Raw genomic sequence first — 15,789 nt, forward strand, 5'->3', positions numbered from 1 at the left:
GTACAACACAAAAAAACAGCCAAATATATGGCAGACTAGGCATAACAACAACATGAACTTCCAATCTGTTGTCTCTTGAGGTCTCTGGGTGAGACTTGGAGCCAACTTGTACAAATATAAAGCAAAAGTCAAGGCGGTTACAATACCGGTGATCGTAGGAGCACTAGGAATGATCAAGAAGGGAACCGAAAATTATATGAGAATGATCCCTGGCTTACCATCCTTGCAAGAAGTGCAAAAGATTGTCTTAACTGGTACATCACACGTATTGAGAAGAATATTGTCGATGTGAGAACTATTACTACCCATGTATTTTAATTTAACTTTATTTAAAAAAAAAATGAACGAACTAGTGAGTTTAGTTTAATGGCCTACCAATGTATACTATGAGTTTCTTTGCCCTAGGAGTCGGGGAGACACTCGGCAAGAAATGGAAGCAAATTTGAAAGAAGAAGAAAAATAACAATAATAATAATAATTATTATAATAGATAATAAGCTTTACAAAAAGAAATTACTATTGGGATAGATTTGTTCAACTAAAATGCCTCAAGATGGTGCACAGGCATGGCCACAGTCTAATTACTAAAACATGCATATATATACATGCATATAATATAATTATAACATTTATTTCAAATTTTGGGGCAAGGCCAACAAGTGATGGGGTGGGTGCAAGTCTGTTGCATTTTGACCGGTGCGGTAAAGATTCTGCCAGCACGCCGCCTGTAATATATACTCTTCTACTCTTTTTTATTCTTTTAGTTGTTTCAGTCATTTGACTGTGGTCAAGCTGGAGCACCGCCTTTAGTCGAACAAATCGACCCCAGGACTTATTCTTTGCCGAACCGCTAAGTTACAGGGACGTAAACACACTAGCATCGGTTGTCAAACGATGTAGGGAGGGGGGCAAAGACAGACAAACAAACATACACACACACATACACACATATGTATATACATATATACAACGGGCTTCTTTCAGTTTCCGTCTACCAAATCCACTCACAAAGCTTTGGTCGGCCCCAGGCTATAGTAGAGGACACTTGTCCAAGGTTCTACGCAGTGGGACTGAACCCGGAATCATTTGATTCGTAAGCAAGCTAATTACCACACAGCCACTCGTACGCCTATATATAATATTCGCTTCTACTCCTACGCCTATATATAATATTCTATTCTCCGCTAGACACAAGGCCCGAAGTTTTTTTTGTTGTTGGGGTCCGGTCCATTAAATCAATCCCAGTACGCAAATGGTACTTACTTTATCGACCCCGAAAGGACGAAAAGCAAAATGTGACCTCGGCGGAATTCGAACTTAAAACGTAAAGCCGGATAAAATACTGCTAAGCGTTTCGCTCTGCATGCTAACGTTTCTAGCACCTCGCCTTATAAATATATATATATATATATATTATATATATATATATATGTGTGTGTGTGTGTGTGTGTGTGTGTGTTAATTTATATGCATATATATGTATATGTATATGTTAATTTACTTCATGGACTCCCGAAGAAGCGAGAAGATATTTTCTTGCCACGTCTTATAGTAAAGAAATACATATATTTCAGTTTGTAAACTAACCTTGTGACAATGGATTTCGAACTGCAAACCAGATGAGCAAATAACCTAGCAGTCACCTCCTATATCTAGCAAGTGATACCTTACGTAAGACCAGATCTGACATTTAGTTCCACCTTTGAATAAATAAGCCACATTTCTCTTCTGAAAGAACATTTTTATCTATACGCCATTCGCCACTAGAGGTATCAAGGTTATTAAGTCAAGCAAAAATTATTTCTGCTACCAAAATATTGTCACTAAGAAGTATGATGTGTCTGCTTAAGGAAAATGTTCTTCCGTAGATAGAAATTACCAAAGTTTGCAAGTGTCTTATGTGGTCTGTGTAAATGAAAGTGTGAGAATCCGATACTATCTTAGATAAAGAAACATTTTCATTACAGTACAACGTGCCTTCTTGTTCAAAATAAAATGGAACTTAATGTAACGGTAAACTACATAAGCCGCATACATATAATTATACTTCACAATATGTATTGAATAACTTTCCTCTTTTTCGTTGTAAATAACGTATATCTACGTGTGAGTGTCATTTTCTCTTGCTTGCTCTTTCCATCACTGTATATACACATATTCGTGTGTGTATGTGTGTGTGTATGTGTGTGTGTGTGTGTGCGTACGTATGCGTATGTGTATGTGCGTGAGGTGCAGCTGCGTATTACGTATATATATTTATTTGTGTGTGTGCATATATGTTTATTTCTGTACATAAGCGAATAGATTCACAGTCATATATATATATATATATATATATATATATATATACAAATAAAGTCAGAGACACAAATACATATACATATATATATATGATTACACACACACACATACACACACACACACACTCACTGTACATACGTGGCACATACATTCACATACACATAAATAAGCAAACTGAACGACATACACAGATACAAAACTGATTAAAATGGCTTTCCGTGTGAATATACTACGTTGCATGCGATGCCAAAACCAGATAAATACACTGCATTGCAGCACAAAGGTGCATGCAATATGCACTATTGCCCATTTACACACATGCCATTCTCCACATTTGTCTCTTTTAGAACACGTCTAACCTCACGAAGATTTTCGAAACTATTATTTTTTCTTTTCCTTCTTTCATTTGCGCTTAATGTTACATCCCTCTCCTTTAGACACTGAAAACGTGTGTGTTTTGATGTTGCGGTTGTTCTCGTTCGCGTCGTTGTTGCTGTTGTTGTTGTTGTTATTATTATTGTTGTTGTTGTTGATGATGATTATATGGTTGTTTGATAGTGTTGCAGTTATTGTTGTTCTTATCCCTGTTGTAGCTGTAATGGCTGTTATGCTTATTGCTGCATCTACCGTGATTACTTTAAGTTTTGATTTGTTTTTGCCTTTACTGACGACGACGACGACGATGTTGTGTTAAAGATGCTGACCGTGTTGTTGTTCTTGCTGTTGTTGTTACAGCTATTGTTTCTGCATTCCTTACAGCTGTTGTTGTTATCATTTCTGATAAAGCTATTGTGTTATTGTAACTGTTGTGACCATAGATGTGTGGAGGCGCAATGGCCCAGTGGTTAGGGCAGCAGACTCGCTGTCATAGGATCGCGGTTTCGATTCCCAGACCGGGCGTTGTGAGTGTTTATTGAGCGAAAACACCTAAAACATCCACGAGGCTCCGGCAGGGGATGGTGCTGATCCCTGCTGTACTCTTTCACCACAACTTTCTCTCACTCTTACTTCCTGTTTCTGTTGTACCTGTATTTCAAGGGGGCCGGCCTTGTCACTTTCTGTGTCACGCTGAATATCCCCGAGAATTACGTTAAGGGTGCACGTGTCTGTGGAGTGCTCAGCCACTTACACGTTAATTTCACGAGCAGGCTGTTCCGTGGATTCGGATCAACCGGAACCCTCGTCGTCGTAACCGACGGAGTGCTTCCATGTTACCATAGATGTTGTTTCTGTTGCTGTTATAGCTATTGTTTTTCTTACAGCATTTTTCATTTCTGTTGTGATTGCCATCATAACTGTTACTTTTGTAATGTTTTCAATGCCATTCCTTTTGTTGTGGTTATTGTTGTTGCTGCGTTATAGAGCTTATTTCTGTTGTGTTTACTGTTGTTATTTTGGTTGCCATACCTGTTATTACTATCGTGTTGGAAGCACTCCGTCGGTTACGACGACGAGGGTTCCGGTTGATCCGAATCAACGGAACAGTCTGCTCGTGAAATTAACGTGTAAGTGGCTGAGCACTCCACAGACACGTGTACCCTTAACGTAGATCTCGGGGATATTCAGCGTGACACAGAGAGTGACAAGGCCGGCCCTTTGAAATACAGGTACAACAGAAACAGGAAGTAAGAGTGAGAGAAAGTTGTGGTGAAAGAGTACAGCAGGGATCACCACCATCCCCTGCCGGAGCCTCGTGGAGCTTTAGGTGTTTTTCGCTCAATAAACACTCACAACGAAACCGCGATCCTATGACCGCGAGTCCGCTGCCCTAACCACTGGGCCATTGCGCCTCCACACTATCGTGTATAATCTCATTGTTATTATAGCTGTTATTACCGCTGTATTTTCTGTTCTTCTTTTAGCAGTTGTTTCTGTTTCGTTTTCTGCTCTCATTCATTTTGTAGTTGTTATATTACTGGTATCGTCCTTCATGTTAAATCTCTTCTTTCCATTTTCATTACTGTTGCTGTTTTATCATTGCTATATACTCTCTACTCTTTTACTTGTTTCAGTCATTTTGACTGCGTCCATGCTGGAGAACCGCCTTTAGTCGAACAAATCGACCCCGGGACTTATTCTTTGTAAGCCCAGTGCTTATTCTATCGGTCTCTTTTGCAGAACCGCTAAGTGAGGGGACGTAAACACGCCAGCATCGGTTGTCAAGCAATGCTAGGGGACAACACAGACACCACACACACACACACACATATATATATATATACATATATACGACAGCTTCTTTCAATTTCTGTCTACTAAATCCACTCACAAGGCATTGGTCGGCCCGGGGCTATAGCAGAAGACACTTGCCCAAGATGCCACGCAGTGGGACTGAACCCGGAACCATGTGGTTGGTTAGCAAGCTACTTACCACACAGCCACTCCTGCGCCTATATAGCTGGTGTATCATTTGTAATTATCCTCATTGATGCTATAACTGCTCTAATTGCTGTTATGGACATTTCTGTTTCAAATGCAGTTGTGTTTCTGAGGTTCTATTAAAGCTGCTGCAATATTCATGCTGTTGTCGCTGCACTGCATACAACTGTTTGCATTTTGGTAGGTTATTATCGTTGATAAGACTATAGCTGCCGTTGTCGATATTTAACTTCAAATCAATCATGATCAAATATATTAGACTAGATCTATAATCCAAGACACTTCAGCCTTGTCCTACTCTATATTTCAGACAAAAATGTAAATAGGACTACATCCATATGTCCTTTTAAAAACGCATTATATTTTTCGATTTGACCTATGCTTCACTGAAATCCGACGACAGCATATAAGCTCTATTATTGTTGATCTAATTATTGCTGTTTTCCTTTAAAGCAGTGTTGTTGGCTGCCGAATTAATCGACTCAATTATCTTCAAATTATTAAATTTGTTGCGTCGTGAAGTAAAAAGGGAAAAAATCGTGAAACTAAGAACGTAACCTACTTCCTAGTCCTGAATATCAGATAATCTTAGTTCCTTTCTCTCTATATGTGTGAAGATATATCTATTTTTTTTTTTTTGGTTAGGTAAAAATGAACGTTATTGTTGATTTGGTTTTGTTCGCCGTATATATTATCTAGGCTGTAGATATTGAGAATGAGCAAGAGATACTAAGATATAAGGATACAGAAACAAAGAGAGGAAAATATCAACAGGAAAGACAAATAAAAAGATGATTACTGGTAGGTTGATAAGTGACAGAACTGACATAAATGAAAGGAAGTATAAAAACAATGCAGATAAGTTGCGTAAAATGTAGATGCTAAGTTCTACTTTAATACGCATAAAAATACTTGATAGCAGAGTAAATAGATCTGATAGATACATACATGGATAGACTAAAATATACATACATAAATACATGCATGTGTGTATATATGGAGATGTGTGCATATATATATATATATATATATATATATATATATAATATATATAATATATATATATATATGCATGAACACAAACATACATACCTACATAAATAAATAAATAAATATGTATATATATATATAAATATATATAGGAGAATTTTTTGCGTAATGAGATAAAAAACCAAGGCTGTGTAGATATTAGAACACATATAGATAGAAGGTTTTACAGCTGTTTCCAGGATATTTATTAATTATATCCCTTCATCGGAGACGGTGTGAGAGGATGGTTAAGTAATAATTCATTTGGATGGGATACAAAATAGTGAGTGAGGTGGAGGAAAGAAAATAGATGCAAGATATGTATGGGCATTGAAGTTGTAAATCCATTTTTTTAGGCATAATGGTATAATGCAATATTCCAATACCTTATGAGAAAAATCCAACAGCATTTAAAGTTGATCTATAATTGATTTTGTTCGGCTCTATGAAACTATTTTTTAAAAAATACTTCCGTCCATTGCTTGTAACAGGAAAATTAAAAAATTCTGAACCAAAGAGAGAAATTGTAACTTGGCAAAAAATATAAAAAGAGAAAGAAAAGGTTCTGCTTTCCAAAAGCCAAGAGGTGTGTTTTTAGCTTACGTGTTCTTATAATTAAAACAAATTCACAATTTCAATTTCAGAACATAAGACTTACCACGCCATATTGGTCGCAATTCAAATGGATACAAAATCTAAAACACATGTGTACATGTGTGTGGTTGGGTTGTTAATAACCAAGGGTCAGTTTAAGTTCAATCGCAGAAAGGAATTCAAACCGGCAACACACGCAATCATATACATATAAACGTATCCATACATACACTTCCACAAATACATACCTATCAGCCACTCCCAAACCCCAGTTTGTTCGTGCTAAAATTTTGACCACCATTCACACTCATTCAGCTTTTCGCTCTTACTCATTACCTCTTTTTCATTTAGTCGTCCGTCACTATTCATCTACTTTTAGTTTTTCTTTGGGGGTTTCACTTTAGCGACACTAATTACGCATGATACCAGAAATTTGCCTGGTGTCGCTTAAGTGGAGAAAGTGTTTTAAGTTTTTGAAAATTTGAAACACAATGGTTTTCTTTAACCCACTGTCACAGACATGTGAAAATATTGACTACTACTCATTAATTTCAAATTAAACTTATAAAAGTTGAGGGTCTTCCAGCGCCCCTATAGAGCCCCCAATTTTTTTAACGTCCCCTAGTGCCCCTTTGCTCCAAAACACCTCCATCGAGCTCCAAATGTACCCCGAGTGTGCATATGGCTCCCGTTGGGAACCTTTGCTATAAAGCATACTACTGGTCAGATGACAAATATTCTCTTGAAGAATTTCTTGCCAAGTTTCATGCAGTAATCTCAAAAGATCTGGCTTTGATGTTGCTTTCTTATTCTATTTACGAAGTGTTCTGTCCATCACACCTCAGAGAGGTTCATTATGTTTCATATCTGGTAACTGGCTTGGGTATAGAAGGTTATTAATGCCATTATTTTCCAAGCAATCTTTTTAGCCGCGTATCAAGGTGCCCCATCTTCCATAAAAAACAGTCTCCTTAACCATTTCACCACTAGAGAAGATTGAAAAGAGTATTTTCCGCAAAGTTGACCCATTTATCTGAGTTTATGTTTCCATCACGCTCCTCCAGCTCTGATTGGCCATTGCTTCCCAGGCCATCGCAGGATAACTACCTTGTTTCGTTCTTGGCAGCAATGTTTTCATGTCAAATTCTTGATCACAGAGTTTCCAGATCCACACTTGACTACTTTCAGAAAATACAACAAATCTGGACTCATCCGTGAATATGGTATTGTCCCAAAATGCTAGCGGCCACTCCATCATCTCACTGGCCCATTGGCTTTTCCACTTGATATTGGTTGGTTGAAGAAGTGGTTCCTTCTTGCTCCTCTGCCATAGTAACCAAGTTTGTGGAGATACTTGACAGCTGCTCTGGGACTGACATCAACTTGTTCTGCTATGCCAGAGGCCTTGCAATGAGGATCATCCTCCACACTTCACTTAACAGACAAAGGGTCCTGTCAGAGGACGCTGGTCGAAATAGACACGGTGATGTGAACTCATTGCTCTCTCTGGTGAACTGTATAATCACCCTATTAACTGTAGTAAGCGGGATCCCAAGATTTTCTGCGATTTTACGTTAGGTCCACATCCAGATTGACCCACAATACAGCCTCTTTGAAATTTAGACAGTTCCAAGGTTTCGTTTGTACGTGGCATTATTAAACAGTCTCATATAGAACGTGGAACATAAAAATATAATCCTTTTCAAGCTAAAATAAAACTATGTTTTATGGGGTATCTTTTTACTTGTCATGCCTCTGTATATATACATATACATACATACATACATACATACATACATACATACATACATACATACATATATATATATATATATATATATGTATATATATATATGTATATATATATATATATATGTATATATATATATGTGTGTGTGTGTGTGTGTGTGTTTGTGTGTGTGTGTGTATGTATGTATGTAGATAGGTAGGAAGGTATCTGTGAATGTATGTGTATCTGTGTGTATGTATGTATGCATGTATATTTATATTCGATGATGTCTGTGAACCATGTAAAGAAAGGAGCATCAACTGCAGTAGACTGAGATATTGTATACTAAGAATACCAGTAAAAGTCTTGAACGGAGATAAATCATTCTTCACATATTTAGATAAGACAAAATTTATTGTCAAAATTACGACTCATACCACTACTAGATTCATTTGAATTGCGGTCTGCATAATAATTTTACTAAAGTAAGCGCTAAGATATCTAGGGAATTAATACAGCACTTTTAAATATACATCTAGGCTGGTTTCACTGTAAGAAACAATACAATATGTAATTTGAGAGTTATCTCCCTTCTCAAATTACAAACTATTAATATCAAACAAGTTGAGTTCAGGAATGGGATTAGTACGCGAAACAGTTTATTCGTATGCTATCTTGATAATTTCTTCCAAGCAAAGTCACCTGAACGGACGTGAATAGCTGAGACATCTGAGAGACGCCAGGGCGAAGTACAAGCTGCGCATAAATAAATAATTATATCCAAGAATATGAACCTTTCCTCTCGTTTCTAACACAATTATCATTCATATAGCCAGATATATGTATGTATATATATATATATATATATATATATATATATATATATATATATATGCATGCACAGAAAATGTTGATATATAGAAAGGGAGAGGGACACTATACATAAATACACCAATACTTCTATATACATATATGTATGTATATACATATATATATATATAAATATATATATGTATATATTTATATATATATATATATATATACATATTTATATATATATATATGTATATATATATATGTATATACATACATATATTGCAGTATCTTTATATGTATACGCATATGTATATGAATCTATGTATGCATATGTGTTGCTGTATGATTGTACTAAGTCTTAGACAAAATGAGTTATGCTGCGATTGTAAGAGACATAGGAAGGTAGATAGGTTGATAGAAGGTAGATAACTAGATAACAATATTTCTGTCTAACAAAAAAAAAAAAAAAAATATTGTAGATGGATGGGATTAAAGAAATATAACGTTAAGGAACGAAGAACATAAAAAAGCTGGCTGGATAGAAAGGGGAGTATGTAAAAGCTGAAAGACAATGAAGAGCGAAAGAATAAAAGAAGCTAATTTATATATCTGTGTAAATATATCTGTGTCTATATGCATGTATGTGTATATGTGCGTATGTATGTGAATGTATATATATATGTACATGTATACGAATATATACGAGTGTGTCTGTATGTGTGTGTGTGTGTTATTGCTTTTGTGTGTCTGTATTCTTTGAGAATATCACAAACAGATAAAGAATGAAAATCCAAAAGAACAAAAATAAGCATAGCTTAAACTATATTCAGAAATATAAAATGGAAAAGAGAAGATGAAGTAAAATTAAGAAAGTCAAACTAAAATAAAATTTGTGAAAAAATCAAAACAAAATTGAGAGAGAATATTAAAAGAAAATGTTTTGCAAAATGGATAAGAATAAAGTTTTGTAATACGTAAAATCTTTTTCAATGAAATTGTTTTTACCTTTAACCATATTATGAAGAGATTGGAAATGTGAAAAGATTGAAGGGATTAGGGGTAGGAAATGTTATAAAACCATTCAAGGCAAAGATAGAAGGTTTAGAAATAATACATTTAAAATGAATTCTCAGAATATAATCTGAATAAATGTAGAGAAAAAAGTTGTATACACAAAAAATAAAAACGTAAAAAAAAGCTGCATATGTTTCTACAGACATATATACGAAGAAACATGCGGACGCATATATATTTATGTATAATCTATGCATAAACTTCTACTCATTATCAACATATAAAGAATATTTATGTCAATTATACATACATATATCTTGAATGGAGCATGTGCATGCCTGTATATGTGTGGTTATGTGAGTGTTTGTTGTATGTGTTTGTGTGGTAGCATACACATGTATAGAGTATATATGTATGCATATATGTATACCTATTCCGGAACACACGAATGCACGCAGTAAGCACATTCGTTTATGCATTCCTACGTGTGATGTGATGTATGAATCCATGACTTAAAGAAACGTTCGAATACAGATACATACGCATATTAGTATACAGGCACAGGGGAGGCAGCCACATCTATATATACATGTATATGCATACATTCCTGCACATAAATACATACATACAAGTATACATATGAACAAGCATATATACATATATACATTCGCACATACATACATACATAGCTACATACACACATACATACTTACATACATACATACTTATCAGAGAAAGCTGATTTTATCGTATAGTGTAGTATATTAGATATTTTTTTTCATGGACCCGTTACGAGACGAGACTTCAGAGATAAATTGGGCAGAGGGTAAATATGGTAACTTTTTTTGAAATAGTTTACCTGCGATGCAACTGGACAACCTTGCATATTTTTTCTCTGTTTTGTGATTATAATTTGGGCTAGAAAGATCTGTGAGACATTGTTTTTACAATCTTACAGAGTAAGCAGTTGAGCTGAGTCTTTATTGAAACGGTCGGCGATGCATTATCTATCTATCTATCTATCTATCTATCTATCTATCTATCTATCTATCTATATCTATCTATACGTATATATATATATATATATATATATATATATATATATATATATATATATATATATATATTATATATATATATATATATATCTTAAATGTATACAGGTTACATATATATGCATTCGTAGATTCACATCTATAAATATATACATATATATTTATGTATGTAAATGTATATATACATATGCATATATAACTTGTAGGTATTTATCAATATATACGATGACATATATTTATATATATGTATATATATATGTGTGTGTGTGTATGTGTGTATACATACATATATATATATATGTATATATGTGTGTATGTGTGTATACATATATATATATATATATATATATATATTTAAACATACATATATATACACACATACTTACATACATACATGCATACACACCCTCATATGCATATTCAAACACATCTTACGAAGCTGTCTGAAAGAGACATTCACACAAAAAGCTAGAATCCTCTTCTCAAGGTTAAGTAGAAATGACGAATGTAACAAAAGAAAAAAAAGTTTGATTAAAGAAAAGAATTACCAATAACACAAAAGCAGCCAAAGGTCAATGAAAGTATGTCAATTGTTACAAGACTTCTACCTGCATCCTATTGCTAATGGTCTTTATCATGCTTCTTTCCCTATGGAAATATGTTACATTTTGTATCTTCCTTTTATGAATCCCTTAGACATTTCGGCTTGCAAGCGAAATAACTTCCTTTTCTTGCATACTGTGATCTTTTATTTTCCTTCACCGCTCAGCTCTCTACCAATCTCTGTTCCATTTTATTCTCCTCAAAATGACTCCTTTCTATATAATTCTCTTAAACTTATTTATGGAAAATCTATGTATATATATTATATATATATATATATATATATACATACATATATACATACATACATACATACATACACACATACATACATACATATATATATATATATATACATGTATATACATATATATATATATACATATATATAATATATATATATATCATATATATATACATATACATACATGTAGATAAAGATGTATATATGTATTTGCGTATGCCATTATGTATATTACATATCATATATGCATATATATGTGTGTGTGTGTGTGTGTAAACCATTATTCATATATTCATACACATATATGTGTGCAGATAGAATCGCATACATACGTACCACCATGCATACATACACATACATGCATGTATAGATATATGCATGTATACGTACATACACACACACATACATACAGGCATACATACACACACATACATACATACATAAATAAATACATACATACATACATTAATACATACATACATACACACATACATACATACATACATACGTAGGGTTCCATCTAGACTATGCCGTCTGCACTATCTCTTTGATTAATATATAGGGATTGGCAATTCAATTAAGAGACATAATGTTGCTGTTTGAGTCTTTAAAACGGAAAAATCTATAATCACATTAGATAATTCAAATAAGATAATGTTATTGAAACTTTTGGAAAACGAAAAGGATTCGAATGGGAATGGTTACCCTAGACAACAGGTAAAAGAACAAGGAAGTCTTAGTGTTTTTAGAAATTTTCGTATATATGCCTATGTGTATGTATGTGCGTAGATGTGCATGTATATGTGTATGTCATAATATCAGATACCTTGTATAATACGTCAAATTTATTTCGCCGTTTTTTCCATTTCTTTCTCCAATCCTTTATGAAATCCACAAATAAATAGTTACCTGTCCTTGTAAAGTCCGCTACAACTATGGCCCTGTGACTAATAAAATATGTTATTATTGCTATTATTAAGCTGGCGAGCTGGCAGAAACCTTAGCACGCCGGGCGAAATATCTAGCGGTATTTCGTCTGCCGCTACGTGCTGAGTTCAAATTCCGCCGAGGTCGACTTTGCTTTTCATCCTTTCGGGGTCGATAAATTAAATACCAGTTATGCACTGGGGTCGATATAATCGACTTAATCCCTTTGTCTATCCTTGTTTGTCCACTCTATATTTTGTTCCTTGTGAGTAGTAAAGAAATAGGTATTTCATCTGTTTTTACGTTTTTAGTTCAAATTTCGCCGAGGTCGACTTTGCCGTTCATCCTTTCGGGGTCGATAAATTAAGTACCAGTTACGCACTTGGGTCGATGTAATCGACTTAATCCGTTTGTCTGTCCTTGATGAGTTTCTTGAAAAACATCCTCGGTAAACCTAGCAAAGGCAGCTAGCTGGCAGAAACGTTAGCATGCCGGGCGAAATGCCTAGTGGTATTTCGTTTGTCGTTACATTCTAAGACTTCCTGTGTATAGCCCCTTGTGGGTAGTAAAGAAATAAGTATTTCGTCTGTCTTTACGGTCCGAGTTCAAATTCCGGCGAGGTCGACCTTGCCTTTTATCGTTTCGGGGTCGATAAATCAAGTACCAGTTGCCTAGTGGAGTCGATCTCATTGACTGGCTTTTTCCCACCAAATTTCAGGCCTTGCACCTATGGCACATAGGATTATAAAGGCGGTGTGCTGGCAGAATCGATAGGATGCCGGGCAAAATTTTTAATGGCGTTTCATTCGTCTTTACGTTCTGAGTTTACATATCAACCAGGTCGCCTTTGCCTTTCATCCTTTCGGAGTCGGTAAAACAAGTTCCAAATGAACTCTTGGGTCGATCTAATCGATTTATCCCCGTCCCAAAATTGCTAGCCTTGTGCCAAAATTTAAAACCATCATCATAATCATCATCATCGTCATTATTATTATTATTATTATTATTATTATTATTATTATTGAGTGAGAGAGCAGTGCATGCCATCAAAGTGACACTGGGGTAAAATATACGAAGCCCAATATACCCATCATGACTACCGTCTGATAAAGGTACACCAGGCACATGCATCACAACCATATGTCGCCGACATGGTGATCTCATATCAAGATAAACAGCACATGACCTTGCAGGTGGGGCCCAGTTAGAATTTTCTTCAGATTGAGTAGCCCATCCCGCTCAAACGGTCCCTGAATAAGGGTTGTTTAAGGATGTTGAAAGAACCACACATGTTTCCAGAGGTGAACTATTCAAACCCCAAAGAATCCCTCTCAACACATGGCTATGATGCTCCCCCACTACTTCTGCTCGTGATCGGAGATGCACATATCGTCAGCCACTAAGGGACATGATCAACTGGTTACGGTCAAACAACCGACAAGCAAATCTGTGGTATTGAGCAGAATATTTGCTGTAGCCCATCTTTTATACCAAGACAAAACAATGTACATGATAACACTTCCAATCAGTTAAGATCAGAAGCCATGAGAGCCACTGCCTGGTACTGCATCAGGGCATTTATTATTATTATTATTATTATTATTATTATTATTATTATTATTATTATTATTATTTATTATTATTATTATTATCATTATTATTCAGTAGTTTTATTCTTATAGCGTGCTTTCACTTCACTACCGAACGCAGCTCTGTGTGCTTTGGGTATGTGCTGTGATTTGTTGTGATGCTCTGATGGTTATTGTATGGAAAGTGCTCTGCGTAGTATGTGTGCAGTGCCTAGTAGTGCAATTTTCTGTATGTTATGTGTTTGTAAGTCCTGGTGTTTTTGTTATGTATTTGTCTGAATATTTTTTATTATTATCATTATTATTATTATTATTATTATTATTAATATCATTATTATTATTATTATTATTATTATTATTAGTTGCTGGTGTTCTTGATTTTGTTGTTGTTTTCTATGATTTGTTGTCATTGTCACCGCAGTAATCTAGAAATACAACTTAATGGGTACTTATTGTTTAATGCTGACTGTAGCATTTTGTTATACATAATTACTAAAAAAAATAACAAAACGTCTTTGATTAAGGAAATTGCTTTTGACATTTCTCAATAGGTGCTCTCTTTTCTCTGCATTGCTTTTGTTACATAATGTCTTGAAGGCTTTCAACAGCATTGATTATTCTGTTAATAATGATTGCAGTCAACAAAAACTGGTACTATCGATGCTACTGCTACTGCTAGTGTTGCTGCTGCTGCTGCTACTACTACTGCAACCACAACTACTCCTACTACTGCTACTGCTACTTCTGCTGCTGCTGCTGCTGCTGCTGCTGCTGCTGCTGATCACCTCTAAAAGCGTCTAATTTTAATGTCACACTAGCAGTTTATATATATCTATGTGTGTGTGTGTGTGAGAGAGTGTGTGTGTATTTATATATGCATACATGTCCCTGTATCTATCTTTGTATCTATATATGCGTGTGACAATGTATATATATATATATATATATATATATAGAACAAGTAGAAAGATAAACTTTATTCAACGCATAAATACTAAACAGTATATATATATACAAAAAGGATAAAATCCTTTTTTTTTATAGCAGAAAAATTTGTCGGTAGCCAAAGCGATTTACATACGGCGTATATATATACGAGGGTTTTATGAAAAGGGTTGAGCCTTGAAGGCCTTTGAGTCTTGTACCTTCATCAGAAGTTTTGTACGATGTGTTTCTTTTTAGGCTCAAGAATTTTCACACACCCCTCGTACATACGTACGGTGCTAAAATTCTTTTTAGAAATGCACTTATCCAAAGATATTCGTTGTCTTCATCATCAAGGTAATATCTAACCTGTTTAAAATTTTACCTGAAGACGGTGGTTTATAGGCTATGATATAATCTATGTATACATTAATAAAATTCTACCGAAACGGCTCTCATAAATTTTAATCTTCATTTCTGTTCTTTTTATATACCTACGCCGCACTTAGAACCAACCTTGAGTTGGATATACTCTTTAAATTGGATTTGGTGGTTGCATATGTGCAGTATTTTACCAGCATCTGA

This window comes from Octopus sinensis, linkage group LG8 (assembly GCF_006345805.1).
Source record: "Octopus sinensis linkage group LG8, ASM634580v1, whole genome shotgun sequence".
Classification (NCBI taxonomy): Eukaryota; Metazoa; Mollusca; class Cephalopoda; order Octopoda; family Octopodidae; genus Octopus; species Octopus sinensis.